This window comes from Ictidomys tridecemlineatus, chromosome 2 (assembly GCF_052094955.1).
Source record: "Ictidomys tridecemlineatus isolate mIctTri1 chromosome 2, mIctTri1.hap1, whole genome shotgun sequence".
In the NCBI taxonomy this organism is placed as follows: domain Eukaryota; kingdom Metazoa; phylum Chordata; class Mammalia; order Rodentia; family Sciuridae; genus Ictidomys; species Ictidomys tridecemlineatus.
Genome location: NC_135478.1, coordinates 180,988,804 through 181,015,906, shown reverse-complemented (window position 1 = coordinate 181,015,906; position 27,103 = coordinate 180,988,804).

The following is a 27,103-nucleotide window of genomic DNA, read 5'->3' as shown; positions in this document are numbered from 1 at the left end:
TAAGGAGGGGAGCTAACAACTTATGCCCTCAAAAATCAACAGAAATCATTGTTTTATGTGTCACGTCTCTGTGGTCTTGTGATCTGTAGACACCGTCAGGAATCTAAGCATCCCCAATAATTACTCTATCTAAACCTTCCTTTTGATTTTAACTATGAGTACGGTGTTCCACACTAACCTGATTTCAAAGACATCGTACTCTACAATCTGGAACTGTTTTACTTAGCAAATTCTTTCTATTCTAACCCTCTTGAAAGTCTCTGTGACTTCAATCCCTATGTGAAAGATAAATCCAACATTCTAGATTTAACCATTTTACTTTCAGCAACAATTTTCCTTACTTCAATTCAGCTGCTCATTCCAATGATCACAGCCCACAATTCATCATTGCCAGTAACAGTGGCCCTCCAATGTCTTGATGTAGAATCCACTATAATGTCATGATTTCCAATCCTTTTAGCTCATTCCATCTAGTACCTTCAGAACAACACTTTTTTAGCTCAGTGGGATTATCAATCATTGATTCATCTTTGTTGTCTATTACTAACATGCATTTTCTATTACCTTCCTTATTTCCTTATTTTGCTTTGTTAAGCAGCATACACTCCTGATTCATTATTGTTATTTTATAGCACTTAGCCCATTTCTCCTTAGGTGCTGCTCTTCTGGTGAAATCTCAATTTAACCTCAGTTTAAACCTGAATAGCTGGTTCTGTCTGTCAAAAATTGTACAAATAGAGTGCCTATTATCACTCTAATGTTTTTAATGTAAAAGTTAAATTGGCCTACAACATTGCATGGTCCTTTCCCTATATTTTCTTACCCATTCACTTCTCCAGTTATCATAGATTACTTCATAGGCTCTCTCTTCTAGTACTCAGATTTACTTGTTTTTCAGAGACCCAAATAATAAATATCCTTCTGGCCACTTCATGTCATTCTACCTATCTCTACCATTCCATAAAAACTGAGATTAGTGTTACTATTAAAATAGAAGAAATATACTTACACCTAAATTCAATCCCTCATTCTAGAACCAAATTCTTATATTCCTGCCCATTCAAAGACTCTTCTCCTGCAAATACACTATGTGCCCCATACCGCAACTCCTAATACCGCAACACCCCCCTCCCATTTTATACTTTTAATTCCAATTCATTGAAAACTATTGCTTGACTCTTAACTTTTCTTCCCTCTATGGTCACAAGTCTCTACTTCTCTTCAAAATGAAACACATTGAAAGAGCTTCCTATAAATACTGTTCACATTTCTTCAGCAACTATTCTCATTGAACTAGTTCTAATTGGGCTTTAGACTCATCTAGACCACTGAAACAGCTCTTCAAAGGTAATATAGAATTGGATCTAGCCAACTGCCAATTTCTTAATACATGAACTCTAAATCCCAGCAACATTCGCTAGAGTTGGCCATTCTTTTCTTGAGACAATTATTTACTTGTCTTCCAGGATGATACATTCATGTGTGTTTTTAAAATTATTTTATTAACTGTGCCTCTTTCTATCCTTTAAGTCAGAAATTATTCTCTTCTTTTGTACCATACTACTCTTAGGAAACCTAGTAAAATTTATGGATCTCTTTAGAATCAAACATTTTTTTAAACATAAAATGTATAAGTTTGCAAGGGGAACAACTCCTATCTAAATCATTTTCCAATTATATACTTCTAACCCTTGGATGTACTAGTATTTGTAGTTATTTAAATAATAAGATCTACCAGTGAGTAGATCTTATTAGCTATTTTGAATTTATGATAACCATAAACAATATATCATGCTACTCAAGACAGTAGTTATAGGACATAATATTATCAGTGATTGCTACTAATGAAGAAGTTACAATAACTTCTAAAATTACTCTGGCTAGTGTCCGTATTGGAGCTGTAAGAAATTGTTACATCACAGTCAATGGTTTTTAAATACAGTATGTAATATTTGGCTGTCTAAATTTGGCAAAACCCTTAATTCTCTCTTCATATTCTTTTGTTGAAAATACCTGCTGAGGACTGATCTGCCAATATTTATTTTTTGTTCTTCTAAATTTGCTAAGACACATTCACTAGGTCTGTTCTTTAAATTACTTCATTTCCTGAAGATGTTTACGTTTGCATTCTTATTTTGAAATTTATTGTGTTTCAGATCCATCCATTGACCTTTCTGCTTGAACTTGACACCTGGATTATGAATCAACATCTCATATGACACAAATCCAAACTCCTCTATTTCCCTCAACTATCCAAACCTACTGCACTTCTAACTTTTGTCTCAATGAAGTATACTCTCGATTGCCTAATATCTCCTCTCTCTTCTGTACTTTCTGATCCACTTTTTAATATTTTGAAATACTTATCTATGTTTTCAAAATAATATAATATTATGTAATCTGTGTAATATTATATATTTCCTTTCTTAATTATCTGAGCCACATTCCCCTACCCCTGCCTCCGACTCGCCCTTTTTTCTTCTTTTTGCATTACTGAGGCTTTAATTCAGGGCTTGTGCATCTACAAGCAACCACTGAACTAACTGCCTACCCAGAACTTTTATTATTTTTTTTTTTAATTTGAGACATAATTTTCCTAAGTTGTGTAACCTTGAATTTGATGCCTCCTGTATCAGCCTCCTGAGTAACTGGGATTACAAGTACGTGCCACTGCACTCAGCTTCTCAATAACATCTCAATCCACGTGTGACAAGCTGACTCCAAAAGCTTTCCCCGAGGTTTCAGTGGGTCCATTTTGTAAAATCCAGTGGGCATACTTTAATCTTAATTTTAGTAGATTTCTGAAAAGCACTTACTATTGTTGACCATGTATTCGTTCTTAACTTTCCATTTAACTTATTTTACAGCGATCTCCTAATTTACCTCCCCCAATGTTCATGAATATTTCTTCTTAGTTTGATTTGCAGACTGTCTTTTTCCACTTGACTATCAATATCTGAATATTTTAAGTCTTGGTCTTTGGCTCTCTGTTCTTCCTGTTTTATGTCCCAAGACAATGCTTTTCATAGGCACCTATAAAGTTATTGCCTACACACAGATTGATCACAGAGATTTATCCACTTGTTCTCTTCCAGATTCTGAGAATATAATAGTGAACCAAACAAATACCCTTCCTCTTGGTACAACAAAGTAGAATTAGTTACCTATTATTAAGTAACAAATAATTCTCAAGACTTCAGAATGTGGCATCTTATGTGTGTCATTTTAGCTGGATAATTCTGGCTCAAATTTTCTCTTGAAGTTGCCTCAGTCCTTCTCTGAATGGTTCTTTATAATTTGACAGTGTGAACTGTATGCCTGTGGGGGCAGAGAGAGAGGGAGAGAGAGAGAGAGAGAGCAGAGGTGGGGGCAGAGAGAGAGGGAGAGAGAGAGAGAGAGAGCAGAGATGCTGCAATCTTTACTTCCTAACCAATCTGGGAAGTTACTTTTACCAGATGTTATTAGTCACACAGGGCAACCCTGTTACAATGTAGGAGGTTACAAAGATTTATGAATTGCATTTGTGAGGATAATCAGAAGCCATTTTAGAGACTGGTAACCATAGTCAACTTCTCTGTAATCTCTCAAATATATCTCATATTCAAAGTTTCTCAATTTGAATTTGACATCTACACTCCACACATTCCAAACTGGCTCTTATTCCAATGTCCCCTCCCTTAATGAACTGTATTATTGCTGTTTATTGAATAACTATGACTTCTCTCAGTCATCTTGATATTTTCCTTCTGTATCCCATTTCTAAAACCAATTTATATTTCAAATTCTGGCAATCCACTTTTCTCCACCTCTACAAATATCACTATAAACCCACACAACACCATTTCTTACTTGAATCAGCCTAAGAACTTTCCATCTACCTTTTTATTGTAATTTAAGTTCTCTTCCAATCTGTTCATCACAGTATACATCTAATTGTATCATCCCTGTCCTAATGTCATGAAAATAAAACTTTATCCTGCCTTCAAAATATACAGTGTGATAATTTCCTGTTCACTAACTTACCACATATAGTCCCCTTCAATACCTTCTAAATCAAATATGATGGAATGCTAGAATGATTTAAGATCTGCCAATGAGGTGCAAGGAATGGTTTTAAGCAGGGGAAGATGTGATTTCACAGATCTTATTTCTTTTCTGACTCTCATACCCACCATCTGTTTCACTTTTATTTGCTCAATTCCATCTGGACTCCCAGAATACTAATTTTCCCCTCCCAATTCAGGCTTTCCATTGAGAAATTATTAAAATTCCTTCTGGAGGTTTAGAAGTCAAACACTCAAAATATCTCACTTTTTAAGAGTACAATTTTTAAAACAAGAATATATGTGAGAGAAGAAGGCTTAATATGGAGGGATAGTAATTTTGTCTTCATTGCTTTTAATGAATTCAATTATTTACTTTTTACAATATCAGGGATTGAACCCAGGGTCACTCTACTACTAAGCCATATCCTCAGCCCTTTTTATTTCATTTTTAAAATTTTTGCAATTGGTCTCACTAAATTGCTCAGGCTGGCCTGAAATGTGCAATCCTCTTGCATCAGCCTCTGAAGTCTCTGGGATTACAGACATGTGCCACCACATCTGGCTTTTTCTTCATTCTTTCTTGTAATACACACTACCACTTTTATTTGTATTTAATGCACATTTATTGTCACTATTTCCTTGGCCTAAAATATGCTTTCCTCATTAAGACCCTCTTGTTTTACTTTGAGGAGATTCCTGCTCATCCATAAAGTTCTAGCATTAAAATCACCTGCTATGTTAAAAAATAAGAATCATTAAATGTTTATTGAACTAAACATTCTAGTAGCATAGAATCACATATTTCTCTCCTTACCCTGTTTCTCCTATTTTAAGTAAAGCATGTACCTTAAATATTTTTTAATAGTTAAGTATATATTGCCATCCTGCAGCAAGAGTGAGATTTTTTACAATGTATAGGGAATATCTGAAGTCATAAATCAGGAATTTGAGAAACTGAAGATATCATGCAGTAGCCTAGAATATTACATTAACTTGAATGTTTAACCACATTTCACTTTGATCTTTGGCCCCCTTGAGTTATCTTTCTTATTAAACAGAACAATCCTGGCATCCTCTTCCTGTTGCTCATCTTCTGAAGGAAAACCTGCCCCAGGCCACTCTAATCATGTTTATTGCCTTGTAGCTAAGAACTCTTTGAATCTCACTGGCAAGTGGTTAAAAAAGACAAAGATAATTTTTGGATTGCCAATGCATTGTCTTAATACTTAGCATCAAATTGGTCATCTGATTGGCTTTTTCTATTGGAATAGGGTACTATTATTATAGGCATATGAGAGCCAAGAAACTCTAAATCAACAATCATTTTTATATGTTTTTTTAAAAGTATGAAATGGACTTTAAAACGAATATTTGTTTGTAGGTTGGACATAATCTATAGTAATAGGTTTTAAAAACAGAGAAGTTACATTAATTAAATCTGTTATATTTGTAACAGATAAAACATAATGTTTAAATTGCCTACAAAACACTAAGTTAAAGACAAAAATGCAATCTTTTTTTATGTTTTCTTTTTATAGTGTTTTTTTCATGAACAGGTTATTCTGGACATTGTAATTCTCTTATATACATGTTAATACAGTATTTTTTAACATATTACACTTGGAAACTTTTTATGAAAAAAAAAAATCATGCTTCTCCAAGAAGTTAAATATTTGAAAAACTAAATAAACTCACCACACAATTTCAGAGTTTGCTGTTAGACTGTAAACTAAAAAGTTGATGACCATTACAATGTCAGCATGCAGACACACACAAAAATATTATAAATGATGTAACAATTTCAAGTAGTCATCCCTAAGCATGCATATTGCTATAAAAGCAGCCAGGACAATTTTAACTGCATGAGGGTACAGAACACTAAGAAAAGTGCCAATCATAATGTCCTCAAGACATCTTTCTAACCAGTGACTGATGCCATTTATTTTTCCCATTTGTGTTTCAGTCTTCTACTGAACCAAGGAGATTTTTGTGACCTTCTCAAAACTAGTTTCTTTCATAAATCTTATTTCAAAGTCCCACTGTATTACTTTATTTCCTTTCTTTTTTTCTGGCAAATGAACCAAATCCATGGAACTCCTAATGGAACTATCTGGAGGGTTTTATGAATCATGATAACTTTAGTTTAACCCTTGTAAGTAGAAACTCTAACTTAAAAACAAAAGAAAAAATATGAGAAAATGTGATTTATTGATAAAATAAAGCTTAGCTCTCCCATAAGTTATAGCGCACATGTAGAAATAAGAAGATTATTTTTATTTTGACAATGTGAGATGGTAACTTTTCACTAAGTTCCTTGTATATGAGCAACCAGGGCCATGGAAATAGTACTAAGAAGGTCTTCAGCAAATAACACCAATTATTTAAAATTTGTAATAAACCTATGTGAAGCATCAGAATGTAGAATGGATTTTACTGAAAACAATATTTGAGTAATTATAATGGTTGATAGATTGGGTGGATGTGTTCTATATTCTTTTTTTTTTTTTTTTTTTTTTTGGTACCAGGGAGCGAACTCAGGAGCACTTGACTACTGAGCCACATCCCCTATTTTTTTTTTTGTATTTTGTTTAGACACAATGTCTCACTGAGTTATCTTAGCGCCTCGCTTTTTGCTGAGGTTGGCTTTAAACTCATGATCCTCTTGCCTCAACTTCCTGAGCTATTGGGATTGCAGTCATGGTCATCTCACCAGGCTGTTCTATATTCTTGGTAAAGTTAGCATATAAAGATCTCCATCAATACCGCATATATTTTGGGCTTTTAATTCAAGAAGTCAAAGAGGTTTCCTATTTGTTTGTGTTTCTCATACATATTATCCTAAAAATTAATAAAATACAAGGTATTTGAACCATGAAAAAGTAATATTTTCATGTTAAGTTTAATTTTGCATTTTATATTTTCTGAACCTTGACAAATTCTGTCCTTGCCATAAAATTAATATTTCCTCTGACCTTAAAAACACCCTCTGCTAGCTTACTACTCAATCTAAATTCAATTAAGCTACTGATTTTATTTGTAATAGTTATTGTAGAAACAAAAATATACCAGAGAGAATTAATTATTACCATATGATGACAATACGACATGTATTTTGGGTAAGTTATACCTAGTTTTAATTTAAAAGGCTTATTTTATTCTCTATTATATATCTGTTCAGATCTTTCACAGCTCAGTTAAGATAACCTATCTCATGAAGTTCATCCTAGGTATACTTTGATGATTCGACCATAACTAACCTCATCACCCCATGATATTTCCCAGAATATATTTATATGCTCCACATAAACTATACTTTACCTAATTTAAAAATTATTTTAGAATCTACATATATCTGTGTTTGAATGTATATATATTTTCTAAATAAGTTAAAATTTGTTAAATTATGTTCAAAACTTTATTGAGCAATTATATTGAAAACAAATATTGAAGATACAATGAAATGAATCTAGGTCCAACTTGTTTGGAATTATTCCAATGCCTCATCAACAAGAAAAGATCTATAATTTTCATAATTTAAATTTGAGTTCTTTCAAATAACACTCTTCGTCCTTCTTTCAGTGATAAAAGCTATTGTGAGAACTGTTACTGGAAGGACAGCATACTAATATTTACTGCACAGGTCAAGCATTAAATCGTTTCAAAATTATGGAGATCAGAACAACCAATGATGGACCGAGGGCTAATTTATAACACTGTACATAAGCACATATCACCCTCCATTAAGCCATCAATTACAGGGAGGTTTTTGGCATATTTTGGAAAATGAATTATAATTACAGAAGGTAAAATACTTCCCAATGTAATATATTATAAAGGATTGATAAGTACAGTAAATGTTAGTGATACACTTCATAAAATAGTTTGTCAGTTTTAAAATGTCTAAGATACTTGTCATTTACTCCAAAAAACCAAATTTAAAGTAATGAAAGTGAACTAAAAGGAGTTTTAATATTAGTGGTTCTTTTCCAATTTATTCAAACTGTCATGCCTATTGAAATTTATAAGAAGTAATGATCTAAATTTCACTTTATGGCCAATTTGTAAATGAAAGGATTTTGATTTAAAAGACTGCTTATGCTTGGACTTCTTAAGTTTACTTTGTAAAATTAAGAATGAATCATAATTTTATGCATATCTATAGCTTACCTGGAATATACCAATTGCTCTTAAAATTATATCCATATTATTTAATATGAAAACCTCTTAAAATTCTTTATTAAAAAGATTGGAACTTTAATAATACAGTCTCTACATTTTAAAAGTATATTTTTTCTCTCCACCTAAGTAAAGAATGGATTTAGTTTAGGACACTCATTTAAAGGGGAGATTAAAAGAGATTGCACCACTGGGCAATTCCTTTTGGATACTATCTCAATTTGCCAGAGAAAGTTTCAGACATTTAGAAAAGAAAAATAGCTTCTGTTAGAGTAGTGTAAAGTAATTGGCTAGAATCTATTCTTTGGTAGATAATAAGTACATTCTCACATAGATAGTAAAGTCTTTAAAGGAATGATGTCTATAGAAATGTGAATTTAGTTTCATGGAAAAAGGGTAATTTCCAAATTTATGTTAATACATTATAACATCTCACTGAATTGTGTGAGCAGGGTTTGATTTCATGAACCCAACTGGTGGTTATTTTCATCAAACACCAGGCTGAAACAGTCACTTGCATTGACTAGTGGAGAAGATTTTAAAGTTAAAAATATGATTATACAGAATCGAACCATGTGCATTAGGTTCATGAATATTGCATGAAAATGTCTATATCCTGATTCAGCCTAAATTCTAAAAAGAAAAATTGACTGTTAATAATTATATTAAATTAAGTTTTAAATATGGTGGGAAAATTTGAGAATGACATTATCAAACTTGAGGCCCAGTCTAAATCATAGAAGGTCCTGTGATGATGATAACATTTTAATTTTGATAAATGTGTATGACTTTTCAGGGTGAGGAGAAATATCCAAGCAATGGATGATGGAATAATACTGAAAAGCAATGTTGAAGCCATTAGGTAGGAAAGCCTGGCATCAGGCACTCCCAGTAGCAATCCTACTGGTTTACCAATGTCTGGTTCACGTGGAGTCCTGCCTAGCTCCATCTCAAGTTCAGCACAGTACCTGAAATGAGAGTGACCCTCTAAGAGCCAAACAGCCTATCTACCCCGTCTATATCCTGTAATCCCAGCAGCTTGTGAGGCTGAGACAGGAGGATCTCGAGTTCAAAGCAAGCCTCAGAAATTTTTGGAAGCACTAAGCAACTCAGTGAGACCCTGTCTCTAAATAAAATACTAAATAGGGCTGGGGATGTGGCTCAGTGGTTGAGTGCCCCTGAGTTCAATTGTCAGTACCAAAAAAAAAAAAAAAAAAAAAAGAAGCAGCAGCAGCATCCAGCACCCAGGCAAGACTCCTTCCACACTGAAACCTTATACCTACCAATTCCCTTTGATCTTTACTGCTATAATTAAAGCAAGGGGCAAAGGAGGCTCTGTCTTTGTTAGGCGCCCTACCCTTTTGGTTTGCTTAACTTAGCAGTGTCCCCCCACCCCCTGCTCTTTTCAACTATATTTCTGGTCTTTTGTAGTACTACCTTTATAGCTTTTATTTTGCAGCCAGCCCATCCCTCCAAGGGGAACCCTTTCCCTTGCCCACGTGGGATGTGAGCAAGAATACTTAAGAAAGAACAAAGTGGGAGATGCAAGAAAAAGAATTGAAGAAAAAGAAGAGTGAAAAAATAAAGTGGTACCATGAATAACAATCATTTATTTCTTAAATCAAAATCAGTACACCAGGTCAGAGTCACTCAGGGATGGAAGTAGATCAGATTGCTGGGCCCTGCACCAAGATCTCTAATTTAGTAGGTCTTGAAAAGGTCCTGATATTCTGAATTTCAAGTTTGCAAGTGGTGCTATATATGCTGTTCTAAAGAGCACATGCTAAGAACTGCAGTGAGGGCTGGAGCTGTATCTCAGTGGTGAAATCCTTGCCTAGCATGTGTGAGGCTCTAGGTTCAGTCTCCAGTACTGCAAAACCAAATGAAACAAACAAACAAAAAACAAAACAAAACAAAAACAATAGAGTAGAAGTGCATGATAAATAGGGGAGATATATTTTAAGAAAAGGAGATGGTTGAAATAGCAAATATAATTGAATATCCCAGAATAATGAATATAAAGAACTGATAACCTACTCTTCTATTCTGACCTTCAGTTTCCTTCCTTATTCTCACAAATGAGTTAGAAATTAGTGATTTGTATTAATGACATTGACAGAATTAAAAGAAGTTTAAGGCTATATGTATAGCTCGCAAATGAAAGCAGTAAATTTGAATTGCTTTAAAAGGTTTATTTGAAATGATAGGTGGAGGCTTTAGGGCCTTTGTTTCTGGTACTTCCAAGATAATGAATAAAATGATATATTGTCCCATGATAAGCCATAGGATAGAAAGAATGCTCTCTTTCTATGCTGGTGGTGGTGGTGGAGAAACTCTTGTAAAGAGAGACTAGCATAAGTCTTTCTACAAGCCTCAGGCTCCCTCCTGCAGGTACCAAAGAAGAAATTAGTGAAGGAGCAAGAAGAAGCCGGGGGAAGAGGCTGAGGAGGAATGTGATGTGAACCCATGGGAGTTCATGGGAAAGAGTCTCATCTGCTAAGGAGTTTCCAATGAAATTTTATGGAACCATAATTGGACTTCTCTCTGGTATATTTTTATTATGCAGCCAATAAAAATGGGCTTCTCATGGAAGCAGTGAAAAAGTTAAGCTGTGCATGCTGATTTTGGCACATGTCCAAGAAGACTTGTGGCTGATTTACATTGATTTGGCAATTCAATAATTTCCCTCTTACTCTTTTTATTTTCATGTAGTTACTTAAACCCAATTTTGTAAACTTGTTTACAGTGATTAAAAAATTCAATCATGGCTATTTAAATACATTATATAAAATTCAGATTTCTAGTATCTTTGGGGGAAAATCCAATATTTGCAATAAATGGGAATCTCAGAGAAAGCTCTAATTCATTTAAAAAATATTTTTCTTATATCCTAGCTAAATCTATCCCTATATTATGTCAAAGTACTGGCTTTTATCTGTCACTTATTTATGTGAACACACATATCATGTAAATTCCCCCCTCCAATTGCCTTGTAAATATTACAGACCAATTATTTTTTGTTTTTTGTTTTCATTTCATCTTATCTTTTAGCACATTATGTTTATTCAATCTTTTTTTTTGTGTGTGGTTTGATTCCCATATCAAGTAAAGAATGTGCTCATCTAAGCTCACTGAACCTCGTAATTATTCCCCTAACACTGTAGTGTTCAAAACCAGATGTGTTTTAGTCATTATTGGTTTGTAATGAACATTTATTGCTTTTGCCTTAACTTTATCTTTTCCCATTTTTTAGTGACAGAAATCGTTTTGGGGAGAACTCTCTTCCCCTAATATCACAACATAACAGAGGCACACAAACTCCAATCCCTGGGGAGTTGATTTGAGCTGATCAAATGCACTTTCAACAGGAGTTCTTTGGAAATATTGGGAGGATAGAGTCTCTCTTTTCATGAACTTTGAGCTGTGTTGATATGAGTCTTAGTTGCTAGGGGGAAATTCTGTGAAGAAAGTCTACATGAAAAGGAAACTCAACAGAAAGAAAAGTTGAGTCAAAAGAGACTATTAAATGATGAAGTCCCTTGAGTCTTTAAGCTCAAGACTGTAGGAAATGATATATTCCCTGTTTCCAATTAAACCAGTTTGAGTTGAAATTGTAATGTTAATTTAAACCATTGTTAGGAGACTGAGGTGGGGGTGACAGACTCTGGAGACATATGGCTAGAGTCACGCTGACATTTGAAAATTTTCAGAATGGTAAATATGCAATGAAATGCATTAACAATGCATTCTACACACTCACAGGCTATTGTAACTCAGAGTCTGGGCCCTGGTCAAACAGCACCTTCTCCTCTAAACCTGGGAACTTGTTAGAAATCCCAAATATCTCATCTTCCTCTTATACTCAACCAGAATCTTCAGCAAATTCTACATGTATTTTCATGCAGGTTACTATCCTTTAAGAATCTGTCCTATAAGTTGTTGTGAGATTTTGTCTTCCTAATTCTGCTTTCACCCTGGCTATTCCCTCTATACTAAGAGAAAAAAAAAAGTAAAAATAAAACTATATCCAGATTCCTACATAGCTAAATCCATATTCTCTTATAAGTGTTTCTCAATTTTTACCTTTTCAATGAAAGCTAAGTTCTCTACCTCTTTACATGAGAATGTAAATTCTTTCAGGAAAATAATTTTGGTATATTATATTTTATGACATATCCCAAATATCTGATGGTACTGATAAATGCTCTTCCCTTGAACAACTTTAATCAGATCCCAATGCATGCTTTTTTGAGTTGGCTTTGACCTTGGGTTTCTGTATCCCTCCTTATCTAGTCCGGTTTTAGTAGAAACCATGCTTGGTTATTTTGGGAGGAATCTTCTCACCCTTTGATCCAAATTTCCTCCTGTAGCTGTTCTAATTCCTCATTTTTTTTCATCATTCCCCATGTGATCTCATTATTCTGACCTGCCTTCAGCAAGAATCCTGTTAGGTTAGATTTGCAGAAATCCTCATACCCTTGATATTTTTTGGTAATAATTTTCCATATAAGGATTCCCTCACTTCCACTCTAACTTACTTCTTGACTATAAGTTGCCACTTGATCTTGTATTCAAAATTGAGAGCATTTTTTTTCATATTGCTATTGTCATGACACTTAACTATATGAGTTCTAAATAAAATTTTCCTTACCATTTTAACAAATGTGAGAATAATATTTTGTCTAACAGAACACAGTGCTTAATAAATATCTATTTTATCAATTGATCGCAATCTAATACTAGAAAGAGCAACAAGATAGGTACCTACCCACATCTCAGACATCATCTTATATTACTCTCTCCCTATTCCATTAAAATTCAAATATTCTCTTCTTCTATAGTATTTGAATACACCAAGTTAGTCCTGCTCAGGACTTTTTATACATCAGTGTACATTTTGTGTGTCTCTAAAATTATTGTAGCTATTATTTTTAATATGTCTGTCTTTTAACCTTCATATTAAAGATATAAGTAATTTATACTGTATTTTTACAGCATTAGAGCTTTCTAAATTTGACTGTGGGCTTATTTTTATCAGTGAGTTTTACACTTTCATCTATTTTTATGTCACTAATTAGCATCCTTTTCTTTCATCTTGAAGAATTCCCTTTAGTATTTCTTGTAAGACAGGCCTGGTGGTGATGAACTCCCTAAACTTCTGTTTGTCTTGGAAAGTCTTTATCTTTTCTTCCTTTTTGAAGGTCAGCTTTGTACAGTATTCTTGCTTAATAGTTTTTTTTTTTTTCCCTTCAGCATTTTTAGTAGATCATACCACTCTCCCTTGGCCTCTAAGATCCCTACTGCTATCCTGATTGGAATTCCCTTATGTTATTTGCTTCTTTTTCTTGCTGTTTTGAGAATCCACTTTTTGTCCTTGATTTTTGAACAGTTTGATTAGAGAATGTCTTGATGTAGTATTGTTTGGATCAAATCTGATTAGACACTTTTATTTTTCCCATACCTAGATATTTATACCTTTTTTCCAAATTCCAAAGCTTTCTACTCTCTCTTCTCCTTCACAAACTAGTATACCTCAACCATTTGCTCTTTTGATGCTGTGTCCTAAATCCTATAAACTTTCCTCATTAGTTTTCATTATTTCATTCTTATTTTATCTTCTGTGCATTTTCAAATAACCTCTTTTATTTAACATGCTTTCTTCCCCAGCTTCATCAATTCTTCAGTGATGCTTGAATTGCGTATTTTAAACTCCAAAATTTCTGAGTTTTTTATTTTTTTTATTTTTACTTTTTGGTACCTGGGATTGAACCCAGGGGCACTTAATCACTGAGCCACATTCCTAGCTCTTTTTATTAAAATACATATCTCAGCCTCCTGAGCATGGGATTACAGGTATATGCCACTGTGACTGACTCTGTTGTTTGTTTGTTCGTTTGTTTTTTTAATTCTACCTTTCTGTTAAATTTCTAGTTTGGATTATTAATTGGCTTTCCGGTTTCACTGAATTGTATTTTATGTATTTTCTTGGAGTTTTGAGCTTTCTTAAAACAATTATTTTGAATTCCTTGGCAGGAATTCATATACCTCCATTTTGGGGGATCAACTACCAGGAGATTATGCCTGTTACTGAACATTTATCCAAAGGAAATTAAGTCAAATGTGGATGACAGATTGTCAACCTCTTCTGAGCCGGTACTTATTACACTTATTACACTCACCTACCAGGTCTATCAATACCTGGATTGTTCACCTACCTGCTCAGGAAAAACACACAGTTAATTTTAAGATATGTCTGATAGATGAATATTTATGTAAAGACAGAATGGAAAATTCCAAAATCACTTTGAAAATTGGCTACTCTTGAGAATTCACATTATTGTAGTCTTGAAATAAGCTTAGAAAAGTAGCTCATATCTAATTTTAAAAGGCTTTGAAGGCAAAAGTTAGGAGTTCAGGCTTATAATTCTTATTTGCCATTTCATAAAGATATCTAACTATCAATGGTCACCTATTATGTTCAGAGGGAATCTCAGGCCACATTAAGAATCTGTGGAGTAATTCTATAATTCATAGCTGTCTTTTCTCTGCATGGAAATTGTTAATTATCATTATAGTTTCTATTTGTTAGTTATATTTAAGCCTTGCTCTACAAAGTTGGAAGGAATTACAGACTTCTCACAATTTCAAACATTTTGTGTTCATTTTATATTCATAGAAACTTTCAGAGTTGTTATATTGTCGATATTTCAGGCAAAAATGTTGAGTAATAGGTTAATTAGTTGGTTCATGAACATAGAGTTAAATATTGGAGTAAGTTGTTTTTTAATAAATATTTACTAATTTCCAGCCATTTGAAAATACAGCATATTGCATAATTTGATGTATGTATTTTAAAATAATATCATATTTCCTTAATTAAAAGTCATATACTCAAAAATCTACCATTATTTTATTAGTGATTTGTAGCAATTCATAATCTTAATAAAACTTACACCCCTGGCTCATATCATTTGTAATACACATTCATATTTCAAAAAAAAGTAAATAGAGAAAGAATCTGAAAATAAAACAAACTTACCAAAAAAGTAAAAATTTTAAAAAACACAGAAATTTTGAAGTTTAAAAATGATAGTTTTCAAAATCAAAGGTAACTAATAAGCTTTCATTTTCAATCATTGTAATCTAAATTGTGTGTTCATATTGCTCCAGTTGGATTTTCTAGGGAAACAGACATGAAATTTGTTTTATGGGTTCAAAGTTTCCAATGGATTGTAACACCTAGGAAAGAAAACCAGGATTAAGCAGGAGTTGACATTATACAAACCTGAGAAAAGTCTCTGTCTGCTCTTTGGAGGAGCTTCAGAGTACAATTTTTAGATGAATCTTGCCTTGAGTAGAATTGAGTAGACCTTGGGGACACTAACATAGTCATTGACTAGGGGATACCTTGGGAATAGTGTGACTTGCTCTAAAGATAAGGCCAGTCTTTAAAAATATAACATCTGCTTGTTAGCCACACTCCTGGAAATCTGAAGGAGGATCTTGGAAGATCCGAACATTATATCTCCATATGCTACACATATTTATCACAGAATCAACATTAGAAGAAGTATTTCTAGAAATCTCTACCATAACCAGAAACATCATTGGAATTTATTTACATCTCATTATAATTATTGACTAATGTCTTTCAGAGGTTTTATGTCCCAAAAGATATGACATGATTCTACACAGCTGGCTTTCTTTTGAAACTTAATTCACCAACTTGAAACACAACCCTGAAATTTGCTCTCACATTGTTATTTTATTGATCAGGACTTTCTGTTCTTGGTACATTTCGAACTGTTTCAGAGATATGTTATTTAAAATTTCCTAATTAACACAGACAAGAAAAATCACACATAAAATATGTTTATTAATAGAAATCCATGCTTTTCAATTCTTATTAATTTGTTAAAGTAAAATATACTACATATATTCTAGAAATAGTTATAATAACTTTTCTTTATCTTCAAAATTATTTTTTCTTTATTTTGGCATACTCATAATTTGTAGTACTATAATTATTGATATTACTCCCACATGAAATGTAATATTTCCCAATGAGGTATTCATGAAGACTGAACATAGTATATAATCATAGTCTCAATTCAAAACCCCTAATTTAAGCCTGTTTATGTCTATCCAATCCCAATTTCCTAACTATGACTGTCACATTTGGTATTGAATGGATATTAAGTGTCATACTTACATAAATCAAATTGTCCAATACAAACTATACTCAACTGTGATCCTGTTGTGATATTTTACAGAACCAATCCCCTGATGTATTAATTCACCATTAATTAAAACTGCGTTTAACTCAGTGGGACTAATGCATTCATGCCTTTATCACTAATTGTGTGACCTATAAATATTAAGTATGGTAAAAATAAATATTTTCTAGTATTGTTACTGATGTTTTCTACTGTAGTTATTAATTCCAATCTATAAGTTAGCCCCTGTAGCTCTCTTAAAGGACAAGTGAGTGGGCCAACTGGCAATATGTTAATGTGGCCTTTCTGGCATACCATCCCCTCAAGCTATGGGCTGAATTCCATTTTCCTGCATTATCTTTTGTGGCCTGGTTGACTGGCTTTAATAAAATGTGAACAATAAATTATAGACAGACAGGTATGTCTCTCTTAACTGTAGAACTAGTAAAATTTTAATAATTCGTTCAGTAAAAATACAATCAAGTTTTATTCAACAAAATAAAGTTTTAATCAAGTTTTATTTAGCAAGCAAATCATTTCAGTTTGAAAATAAAGTGAAATTGAAAGTATTCACTTCCTCAGATGAAAGCACCAATGACTAAAATTCTAACCATGAAAAAAAGGAAAAGAAAGTAATGATTAAGAAGCATAAATATGAAAGCTCTTAAAGCCACATGCATTATTTTCACCTATTGGAGAACTGAAATGTGGTGAATACCAAGGCCAGAGAGATCATGTTTCAAATACCAGACTAGGGTCAACTAGGGTAAACTTCCTATGCATCTTATATCAGGATTTGGAATTTATGCTTATATTTACCATGTTTTAGAAATAATCTGGAGGATCTTCAAGGGAAAGAAATTACATGTACTGAATACTTGGATATGCAATAAATTTAGACAAAAGTTGGCACAAATTGTTTGAAACAAAAATGAATTATGTAGAGAAAGACACCTTACAAATCCAACACCCATGAGAAGAGTCAAATACTGAGTGCTTCTTATTTGAGTTTTTGTAATAATTACCCAGATTTTTTGATGTTCAGTAGAAATACTGCTACCAACAAATTGGTTTATATGCTCATAAAACTACAAATTTTTGTCTAACTTGCAGGTTGAATTCTTAGAGAGAAATATCAATTCACTTAATTCATAAAATTTAAGAGTATTAATTGAATATTTCTGTTCAAGGTAAAATTAACATGGCAATGAGTTATTAGGAGATTGAACAATTTAATTATGAAAATATAATCTTCAGAAATTATTTTTGATGACCAAAATATTATCACTTATTTTCTCTAGCAATTCATTTTTTCTAAAGAAGTATTACTACAACATGGGCATACACTTATATACTTTTAATTGACTTTACAAGAAATAAGCAAGGGCAAGACTTGTTCTTATAGTTAACATGAACATTTATGAAGTGTCTCTCTAAGTTTCTATCACTTTTTTGCGGGGACGGTCCTTTTTAAGTACACATGCCAGCAGAATCCATTGTGATATAATTATACAAGCATGTAATATATCTTATTCTATTTAGGACCCCATTCTTATGGATGTGTTTGATATGGGATTCACTGCTGTTTTTATATATGTACATGGGAAATGAAATGAAATGTCAGATTCATTCCACTGTCTTTCCTTTTCCTATACCCCTTTTTTTTCTTCCATTCCCCATTGTTTATTCTAATCATGTTTTTAGTAGGATTTTCTACTGAACTGATATTATAACCTAACTCATTTTAAAAGTGTTTTATTGAGCCTGGAATTTAATTTGAATACTTTAGAAATATTTTTATTATAACACATAAATAAAATAACTTGAGCAATTATTCAGAAAATAATTTATTGAAAAACCCTCATTCTTCAGTAAAATTAACTAAAATATTTCCTTGTTCAGAAAAGATAATATAAGGACCTTATTTAATCTGTGCTAGAAAACATCATAATGTACTGTTTAATAATACAGTGCTTTAAATTTGGCTAGAATTTTTTAAATAGAGTAGAATTCAATTACTTACGGCATGATTTGGGGCATATGACTTAAAAGATCTGAGTTTCTGTTTTCTTATCTTTTAAATGCAATTATTAAAAGGATTTTTATGAGAATCAAATTATGTAATTCATTTGAAGTGCACAATGCATTATGTAAAACATAAGAAGCAGTTGATAAGCAATAACTATGCTCCTGTAGCTCAAAATTATTTATACTATCAATTATTGTCTTATAGTATCAATTTAATTTTCAACCTATTTAAAGGGGCACAATACCAAATTCATGTTAGAACCGATTTCTGTAAATTAGTAAAGATGACAATAGTACTTCTACTAAACTTTTAAATTTCATAGGCCCAATGACTTGAATAAAATAGAATTCCTCACTTATTCATTGTTTTGTTTTTCCAACAGCATGCTTAATAAGATAAAGTACTAGGTGACTCCTTGAGATAGGACTTGGGAGGACCATATTCATTTCTTCATATACAATATAAGAGAAAATAGTGCTTCTCATCTACTTAATTGTCATTGGTTCACACTATTTCCTATATTCGATATTTTTATTACATAAGAAAAATGGATTAAAAAGCAATGCAAAAATCCTTACAACAATTCCCAGAGGCCAGTTACTTGCTGTTCTGTATTGCTAAAATTTAGATTTCACTTTGTAAGAGTGTTGTGCATCCTCTTAAATCCCTGGAATTCACTGGAAATTTTTCAATTTAGTTCCAAAGAGTTACCTGAGATCCTTTTTATAGGTGACAACCTGAAAACAAGTCCATCTCTACAGCATTTAGCAGGGCTACAAAACTGATGTCTTTCTGGCCACTGAAGTAACTGGCCCTAGAGACAAAAGAGGATTGTGATTGGACTGTATAAAGTAGTTCATCTCATAGCATTTAACTTCATGACAGAACAGCAATAATTATGATGGTCAGATTTTTCCTTCACTGTCTGGTGAGAACAGATTCATCAACTCTCATATTCTGAGTCTGAAATCCCTTGATATCTTCCTGAAATAAAAGGACAAGAATGGGGACCTTTTAGTAAATGAGGAAGAGAATCTTTACTTGGTGATCATTCTGTAAGATTTTACAATGCATTTCATGGTGTAAATGACAGCATGATAAATTATAAATAGCTGGTTCATTTATAAATATCTTGGCTCCTAATTCCAGCTGTTGGTGAAGAATTTTAGTTTTGTAGCTAAATACAATGTAGCTTTAACTTATCATTAAGAAGATGAAAAGTATATCTTTCAATGAACATAATATGAAATATTAAATATTTGAAAGACTATTAACAATAAAATACATACTGCTGTCCATCATAGAAATTTGAAATGCACAAACATAAAAAGTACTGATAACATATTCTACATGGCATAATATTACTTGTCAAATATGAAAGAACTCTCTAAGGTAAGTATTCTTTTGACAATACTTTCTTAATGATCATTAGTTTTGAAATTTAATAATTACCTATGGCATAAGAATCAAAACAGAAAAAAAATCTCATTGTTTAAAGAGATGAAGTAGAATAATAAAATTTGAAATTTGTTTTATTGATGTGATAATTCCATTGTTTTATTAAACTAAAATGGTAGACTTTGTCACAGATGATCTATAGAAGACTAAAAAATGATCTCATTGGTTTTTATTTTTTATTTTTAAAATTATTTCAGATAAATTTTAATTTTAGAATAGCTGTAGATTTACAGAACAGTACAGGTAGTTACCATGTATACCACACCCAATACCATATATTGTATCCATCCTATATATCAGTATGATATGCTTATCATAACTAATATATGTAATATACAAAATAGTAATAATATATTACTGTGAATTAAAGTTAACATTTTACTTAGATTTCCTCAGTTTTTAATTTGTTCTTTTTGAAATCTTGTTTTTTAATCTGACATTCGTTTTCTTTTCCAGCATCCCATTACCACATTACCTTTGATCTTTGGGTCCCTTCATCTCCTCTAGACTGGGGCAGTTTCTCAGACTTTGTTTTTGATGAACTTGACAGTTAAGGGAGTACTGGATAAGTACTCTGAAGCATATCACCCAAACTCTTTATTATTTTAAGAAAATATTATAGTCCTTTCTTACTCATTGGCTTTTCCTTTCTCAATTTCTATTATGTGTAATCAATCATGGTCAACTATAGTCATAAAATATCAAATGTAAAATTTCAGAAATAACTTATAAGTTTTAAATTGTGCACATACCTTAGAAGTATGATGAAATATTATATCATCCAGCTCCATTCCACGCAGTATGTAAATCATACCTTTGTCCAGTGTTTTAATCCGTAATAAGAGTCACTTACTGCCTTTGTTATCAGATCAACTGTCACAGTCATAGTACGCTCTTATGTTCAAGTAATCTTTATTTTACCTTATAATGTGAGAATAATGACCCAAAGGAGCACCAGGGCATTAAACATGGAACACTAATTTTGGAACCGTGTGGCAACACTGCAGCACATATAAGAAAAAGCTTAGTATGAATATGGCTTAGGCATCCACTGGCAGTTCTTGGATTACATCCATCCATGGCTAAGAGGAGACTACTGTATACTGTTAACCTCACTTACAAATACTGGAGGATTTGACTCTCATGCTAATTTTGACAAATGTTGGTATTTTATCTTGCCTTAGATTTTCAGTAGTGTTACCTTTGTAAAAATCAAAATGTAAATCATACAAATTGGCAGAGAGCCAGATAAAAGCCATCATGGACTAATTTACACAACAGTGCTTCAAAAGATGATAAAACAAGTGTAATCTAGAAATGAAACAAACTAAAATTAGTCTAGATGGACATTAAATAAACGGGATCCTTGAGAAATTGCAACCCTCCCAGGATCACAACTGCAATTAGTTAATACAGAAATCAATAGAACCAAATAAATCTTAGAGGAAACTGATGTCACATTGCATGCTGGTGGCATGGAAGCACATACATTGTGATCTCAGGAACCCAAACTTGGAAATAGTCTTTTCCAAATATTCATATAAAACCAAGCCTCCTATGCATTTAAAAATAATTTTTAACTTCCTCTTTAGGTTTCCCCTCTTCCAGATCAACTCTGAGAATCAAATGTTGCAAGAAAAGAGCCAGTACTGATATTGACTGCCAGGGTGTTAACTGCAGAGCCAATTTCCCCCACTAAGACCTCTCTATGACCCAGTTAACATATCCATATGGTTGAGGGAAATTTGTCTTGCTAAATTCAAAAATACACATCCATCAATTAGTGGTATGTTAAATATTAAATTTACAAAAATTCTACAGATATAAAGAAGGTGAAATTTTTCAATTTGGCTTCCTAAAAGCATGCCCTGAAAATAAAATAAAATGTTAACATGACTTAGGTAAGTCATAAGTATAATTAAATATTGGATGAGAGAAAATGATTATATGAATAGCATTATAAAAGTAAAATCAGGAACAGTTATGCTTTGAAGGTATTAAAACATACTGATTATTTCTATAGTGGCATAATTAGATAATATCAGATTTATTATCAAGATTGATTATCAATATCAAGACCTCAGCATCATAAGAAAGCTATTTCCACAAACTTATGAACTAGATGTGGATATAGAACTAGGAATAAAATGGCACAAAAGTGGTTGTTGCTAATAAGGTAGACAAGGAATAGCTTCACAGAAACAGTGACATTGAGAAGGGGGTGATGTTCTCTAGATTGTAAACAGGAGAACAAGCTTTTAAAATAAAGACACAAAATACACAAGGAGTCTAGAAAACTTTCAATGTGCCTGGAATTAGTAGATAAATAAGATGCGAGAACTGTCAAGATAGACTCTGTAGGTAAAGTTCTTATATGTCAAAACCAGGGATACCATTGTTGTTGTTGTTCTTAATTTATTGGCAATGAGCTTTTGGGAATTTTGAATGTTTGAAGCAATATGATTGATGTTTTAGAAGGAAAATCTCAGATAAACTGAAGCCTAGACATAAATCAGTAAGGATGAGGCATAGCTAACCTGTGAAATAGAAGTGGAGATGCTGGAAAGTGGATATGAAGTAAAAGAGCAAATTCTGGAACATTCTTCTAATAAATTGCTGATGATAGGCGTGTTCATGAGGTTTTATGAAAACTGCAGATGATATGCTTGTTTGTTGGACACAACTGAAGATGTACATTTCTTAACAACTACAAGGATAATATATTCAGTAACTCATGTTAAACTACAATTACAACATACATATCTGGTAATCAAGGACAGGTTCTGGGCAGAAGAAATTAAATAATTTTATTGACTTAGTTGTATCATTTGAATAGATAAACACTGAAAAGTCAGTAGAAACTGAAATCAAACCAATTAAATGCAAGAATTTTTTTCTTGTATAATAGGAAATCAGTAAGTAAAGATGTAACAGATTGGTTACTCAGGGTTCCAACTGGATTTTGCGGTGATTCTCTCAGCTCTGATTATGTTTTATTCAGCCAGCTCCCCTCTTTGTCACATACAGTCACTGGTGACACCTGGGGAACTGTGCTTCCTTATCCATGTCCAAGATGGAAAGGAGAGCAATTTCATTCCCAAACACAGAACTAAAAAGTTCTGTGTTACGTTAATCAGGTTACATCTACCCATGTTTACCCCTGTAACCCATTTTTTTGATGACCTAACAAAAGATAACCAGGTTGAAGATATTCAACTTGACATGCTACTACGTTTTAAGAGAAAAAAGGAATGCTGAATACCCATAGAATGTTGAACATCCTACTCTAGTTTTATTTTTGTTTTCAGTATCTTCCAGTCAAGTCTTTATTCGTTTCATTTTCATATATGAATTTTAGATTGACCTTGTCAATTTCTTTAAGATACCTGTAATTGTGATTAAGTTCATACTAATCAATTAGTCACATTTATGGAAATTCAAATTTTCACACATGTCTTCATTGCAGGAACATCAACATGTTTCCTTTCAAACAGATTGTATTCCCTAATTGTTTGTTGCTGGTTAACAGATATAAAAATTATTTGTATAGTCTATTAAATGTAAAGTCATTGTTAAATTCACTTTCTATGTACTCATCTCTTTCAATAACCAGGGTATCAGGGGTTTTTATCTTTTCTTTTTTATGTCTGAGACTGTTTTTCTTTATTGACTTATTTCTTTGAATATATATTTAATACAATGTTCATGAGCAGGATTGCTCTGTTCTCCTTTGCAGAAAAAAATCTTTTAATATTTAACATTAGCCATGAATCTTACAGTGTTTTCTTTTATGAATATTTCTTATCAAATTAAAGAAGTTCTTTAATTTAAAGAATTTTTATCAAAAATGCATGCTCAGTAAGGTATTTTTATGCATTTGCAAGATGTGAACAACCAACTTTTCCCCATTTTTAGTGAAATTACATTGTTTTATATTTTATTATATTTTAACATTCAAAACTTGATTATAAAATTGCATACTTTTTCATATTAATAATTTATTTTGTTTTTACATTTTAACTTTTTTTCATAAAGTAAATTGATCTGAATTTTTTCCCTTTATTTTAATTTTCTGCTCATATTTTGATATAATTTTAATGTTTTTATAGAAGAAATTGAAGAGATTTTCAATTTTCTATTCTCTCAAGAATTTTATTTTAAATCAATACTACTTCTTAATTAGCCCATTTAAAACTTAATTCAATCTGTGACTGTTCAATCCCTGGTTTCTTAGGCCTGATGTATTTGCTCATGCAATGTATTCTTTGAGTACTACCACCTGAAAGATTGGATGTTACTATAACTTTTCCCTTTTTGTAAGCCTTAAACTCCAATTTTTATCAGTGAAAATGAGTTTCTCCCTATTTTTCACTTTTTTTTTTTTTTTGGTACCAGGGATTGAACCCAGGAGTGTTTAACCACCGAGCCCATGAGTGCTTACCCACTGAGAGGCATCTCCCACACTTTCAGTATTTTTATTTTGACAGAATCTCCACACTTTTAATATTTTTATTTTGACAGAATCTCAGTAAGTTGCTTAGGGTCTTGCTAGAACACTGGATCCTCCTGCCTCAGCCTCCAAAATCACAGGGATTACAGGCATGCGTCACTGTGCCTAGTTCTCTCTCACATTTTGGAGTTTGTCCTGTGTCTTATAAATTGATGGGTATTTCTGGGGGAAGCAGCATCAATATCAAGCTGGCCTATGCCCTTCCTTTCTGAATGACATTGGTCCTCAGAGCCTCAATTGCTCTGTGACTCAACTCTTTACTGCCTTCAGACTATGGTTTCCTCCCTCACATTTGATCAATCTTTCTGGGTGTTAATTTTGGAAGAGATGACTTGATACAAGCTAAGAAGTCCTGGATGTCTTTGTTTCTTGAGAATTTACTTTAGGTTTTCATTTTGCCACTCTACTGAATTGACATGTTTTACAGGCCACTAAGACTAACTTTTATTTGCCACCTGAGCAGCAATACATGATATAGTTTATCACTTCTGCTTCATCGAACATACTTTTCACATTACTTCTGTCACATTAATTGCTCTGTTTTCCTTCAAATCCTGAGGCCACTTCTCAGTCTCATTTCTGGTTGTACCTTATGGCTTGGACTTCTAAGTATATGAGCCTGAAATCACCCCTAAAAATGCTTCTCTCCATACTCATCTATAACAGTTTCAATTACTATCTCTATCTAATAAGTCCCATGTTTATATTATGAGTTTCCTCCCTTTCTTTTGATATTCATATCCACCAGCCTACTTGGTCTCTCTCCTGATAGGCGTCTTAGTCTTACCAGGCCCCAAATATAAATTTCAGTTTCCCTATTTCTCCCACCTATTTTTACTTCAATAGTCTCCACCTCAGGCCCCAACTCATGAATTTAAGTTTTTTGATTTTTCAAATTATTTCATGCCCCACATCTAAATCATGAACTTCTTGAACATTGATCCACTCCATTCCTTCTGGATACCCTCTGTTTTTCAAAGCCACCAGGGCCTCAGGCTGGTTTCAATAGCTACTTTCTTTGCATCAGGTCCTCTTTCTCCTGTTAGCAACATGTCTTGTCTCTTTCTTTATGTCTCTGATCAATTGTATCTTGTATGAATGAAGCTGCCTGTCATGATCTTGTAGAAATTAGCAGTTCTCAATCCATGAATCAACCCATTCCATTCTCCTGCTCTTTTTTTTTTTACCTCCACAGTGCTAATAACCATCTTATATTTGTGAATTTATTTACTTTTTTGTTGACTAACTCCAACCAGAGAACATGTGAACTCCATGATCCCATGGAATACATCACTTTTGTTGATTGATGCATTTCCAACAGTTGTAACAATGGAAATAATACACAAATGAAGGAAATGGGGAGAATCAAAAACAATTAAGAGGGAGAAAAGCATAAGCTTTCAAAACCATTATTGAGTAAGACACTACTGAAACTCCAAAAACTATTTACAAATACTATTGGTAAGAGAATTGGCCTGAATCAACAATGATTCTGACACAGCAACATTGCTTCCTTTGCTGCTTTTCTATAGTGGCTCCTAGTTTATTGTAAGCCTCATTATGAGCTGACAGTAATAGATAAGTCTGGGAAGGGAAAAGATAACCTGAAAGAGACAAATCCCATTCAGAGAGAAGACAGGCAGTCATTTCACCCTTTTCTCCTCTGATTCTTCTTTCAGTTGACAATTTCTTCAGAAGCCAGTTTATTACATTGGTATAAACATTGAGGTCAATCTTATGCTTGACTCATACAAAGACATCTTATAGATATTAACTAAAATATTTTTTGAAAGCTAATGTTATATACAGTGCTGCCTCTGGTTAATTTTAATCTTTCTGAAGAACTACTGATTTTTTTCCCATTAATGCATAATAAAGGCTCAATGTATATACAAACAAAATGAAACAGTTTATGTTACTTTGGAACAATATTTACTAATGAAACATTTTTTTAAGAGAGAGAGAGAGAGAGAGAGAGAGAGAGAATTTTTTAATATTTATTTTTTTTAGTTTTCGGCAGACACAACATCTTTGTTTGTATGTGGTGCTGATGATTGAACCCGGGCCGCACACATGCCAGGAGAGCAAATGAAACATTTTTGACAAAGAAGATTCTTCTTTAATGTGGGATTCAAAGATGAGTACAGAAAATTTCTCTATTCTGTGAGATGCATAGTTAAAGCACTTGGTGCTTTTTGGTTATGCATAGCATTATTTAATACAGACTTAAGGGTAGGATATAAAATATATAAAGTGATACGTAAAATGAGAGAAAATCTAATTTATGTGAGCAGGAAAAGCAAATCATGCTATGCAGTCACTGCTGGTGGTATTGTAATTGTCTAAGAAGATCCCTGCTACTTTCACAAGAAATGAGCAGACAGCCTATTAAAAATTGAGTGTGGAACCCCTCCAAGATGAAACAGTCTAATTCAGTCTCTTGTGGCCTCTACCAAAGAGGAACCAGATGATTACACAGGAAACCAGAAAGGAAAACAAGAGAACTATGGAAAATTAAAATCTTTAGAAACAACATCAAAAAACAATGACCTGTTCTTGCTTTAAAAAATAATAAAAATAATATGATAAAATATCCTTTTGTAGATATTGAAATGTTTTCTCAAACTGTGTCAATTTCTTTCAATCTCTAATAGTTATTTACAAGGTA